The following is a 3,216-nucleotide window of genomic DNA, read 5'->3' on the forward strand; positions in this document are numbered from 1 at the left end:
TCTGCTGCCAGGGTGGAGAGTGGTTGTCGCTCCGGTTTAAAATGTACACGGTTCTGTTCCCCCTCGGAAAACTTGTGCGTGACAACTTTGCACTTAGCTGCAACTCTGTTTCTGATGAAAATAGAAAGTTCTGCCGACATTCTTGCTAACTTGTTAGCGCTGCATGTTGTTGTGATCACCTAAGCGCTGCATGCTGGATCCAAGCGCTGCTGGATAGAAACACTGGAGTGGAGTGAGTGAACTGTTGGATTGAACTGCTAATATCGGAGCGCTTATATCGGACATTTTTTATTCAGTCCGATAAAATCCGATACTCATTTCTGGCTGATATCGAACCGATATCCGATATCAATATCGGATCGGGACACCCCTACTCTGCACCCTCAGCAGGGTCCTGGAGGGTGCACGGGAGTTCAACCAGTCTACATGTGTTTTGTGGACTTGGAGAAGGCGTTCAACTAGTGCTGGGTGGTATGACCTCAAATTCATATCATGGTATAAATTGAATCCATTAACAGTAACGGTATATATTGTGGTAGAAAATGATCATAAAAAGGAAAGATAATGTAATGTTTAGAGCTTTTTTTTTTTTTTTGCAGAAAACTGTAATCATTATCAAAGCCAGTATTTTTGCTGCAGTGCAAACGAACATAACAGAAGTACAAAAGAATGTTTTGTCTATATTGCAAAATGGTTTCAACAACAAACAAACCATTTCTCAAATTTACAACAATATCAAAATAAAGTGGATGTGATAACCGGTACTTCAAGTAAAATTAGTCATTTAGACATTAAACATTCTAAGTTGGCACAAGTTGCCTAAAACGTTAGTGTGACGGGCCATGAAGGGGCTTAACAGAAGCATTTTTATTTTCTCTGAACTTTTGAACAATGTTTACAGAATAGCTGAAGGTCCTCTGCACTACTTGTGTCTCCCTGAATACACACCGACCTTCAGACAAATAGAAAATGTCAGGTGATGAATGTTTTGTAACTTTAGTTTCTTGTCATCATCCACACTGGACTCTGTTCAAGGTGATTATATTTAGAAACTACTTGTGGCAAAAAGAGCTGAATGGGAACAACGATGGAATCTATTATGAGGTGGGATCTAAGGACCAACCTGAAAGGATTTTACACCTGACTGACCCTGTTAGAACAACCCATTAGCATTTCTTCTGTCCCATTCTGACTCCTCGTGCCCCAGATGTTGGGTCTTTAGCTCACATGAAAGAAGTTTTCTGCCAAAAATGGAAAAGCATACAGGCGCTTTTCATGTTGCATTCAGTAACAAATATGGACTCAGGCTTTCCCATCTATTCAATTCAGAATTTTATATAGTGCCAAGTCTCAACAAACATCGTCTCACTGCACAAAACACACACACACACACACACACACACACACACACACACACNCTCCAAAAGGTGACGGTGTTGGAGCTCAAGATTCATCTTCTGGAAGAGATGAATGCTTTGGAGGACTCAACATGCGTTCAAATGAGTGAGAAGGCTGAGACGAGAGATCATCTGGACAAGGACATGGGAGCTGCTTCTGAGGGTCAAGCTATATGGAACTCTCTTGGTGCCAGACCAAAAAATCTCTCAGGAAGGATTCAACTCTTAGATGACAATGAATGACCAGAGTTAGAGATGAATGCTTTTTCTGCACCCGCAAGGAGAATAAAGCAGCGACAGGCTGAACTCAGAACAACTTATAACAGCCAGAAAAATGAAGACGGAGCAGTCTTTCTTCAAAACAGATTAACACCACTGGGTGAAACTGGTCAGTCTGAACAAAGTTCACTATCTGATCTCAGAGAGGGACCTGAGACCAGAACCAGATCCAGCTCAAAGTCAAAACAAGTCCAAAGAGAGACTTCCAAGAATCAAAAAATGCTGATCATCACAGATAAAATGGTGAAGAGATCAGATGCTTCTGGAACAAGAAAAAAGTCAAAGTTCTGAGTTTTGCTGATAAAGTGTCTGACCTCACAGAGAATATTCTGGAAATCACAGCTGAGTATCCAGCTCTGAAGATGCTCATCATTCATACAGGAAGTGATGAAGTTATGAACTGACAATCAGAAATCCTGAAGAAAGATTTCATTCAGTTGCTGAATGCAGTTAAAAATCTCAACATGGATGTATTGATCAGTGGGCCTGTTCCTACAGCCCAAGGAGGTACCGAGAGATCCAGTAGGCTGTTGGCCCTTAATGTTTTTTTTGGAAAAGTCCTGTGCTGATCGCTCTGTGAGATATGTGGACAACTTTGATCTCTTTTGGGAGAGACAACATCTGTTCAAGTCTGATGGACTGTCTCTAAATCAAACTGGAACTTCTGGCTTCTAATATGAAGTGTTATCTGAACCAAGTTCGAGCTGGAAACAAACAACAGGAGAAATCACAACAGCTGACATCTGCTGAAGGACAGCTGGAGCAAACTGAGACACAGATGGAAAACAAAGTGCAAGTTACTGATAAGGTGACTGCTGCTGAACCAGCCTCACAAACAGAGGATCTGGGAAAGGAATTTCCCCAAACTGCAACAGGATAACAACAAGACCCCACTTTCTCGCCACCAGAGGACCTCAAACCTTCTTCCTCTGAGACCCCAACAGGTCAGCAAGTGGAATGCCACCTCCTGGATTTTACTAACAACATGGGAGAACCTGGCGAGATTAAGATACAACTCACATCATGCCCAAATCCACATCTTCCAGCCCCTGGCACTAAACCAGCCTCGAAGAAAATTCACAAATCCCCACCACCACCTCTGACTCTTCCATATATCAAAACAGACAAGCCTGTTTGAGTTCAAGATGATCCAAAGACTTTTGTGTAATAATTATGTTTTGGGGTGAGTAATTACTGTGGGAGGATTAAAAACTGAATTACTGGGGTTGGGATTTTAGAAAAGTATGTATACTTAGGTTTCTGTTGACATAATTTTTAAGAGGTTATTTTTTTTGCTTTATTGATCATTTAATGGCCAAATGGGGGAGTGTGGTGGAACTAATACTTTTAGGTTTAAGCCAGTAATTTATGACATACCTAAGTTTTCATGACATGCTTATCAGCAGATAGAATGACTAAAGTCAGAACAAGATTTGTTAAAGGTGCAGTATGTAACTTTTCTAAAAATATATTTTTAACATATTTGTTCACTCTGTCACTATCTCCTGACAGATTGATATTAGACAGGTAAGCTATGGGG

This window comes from Austrofundulus limnaeus, unplaced genomic scaffold, assembly GCF_001266775.1.
Source record: "Austrofundulus limnaeus strain Quisiro unplaced genomic scaffold, Austrofundulus_limnaeus-1.0 Scaffold245, whole genome shotgun sequence".
Taxonomy (NCBI): Eukaryota; Metazoa; Chordata; class Actinopteri; order Cyprinodontiformes; family Rivulidae; genus Austrofundulus; species Austrofundulus limnaeus.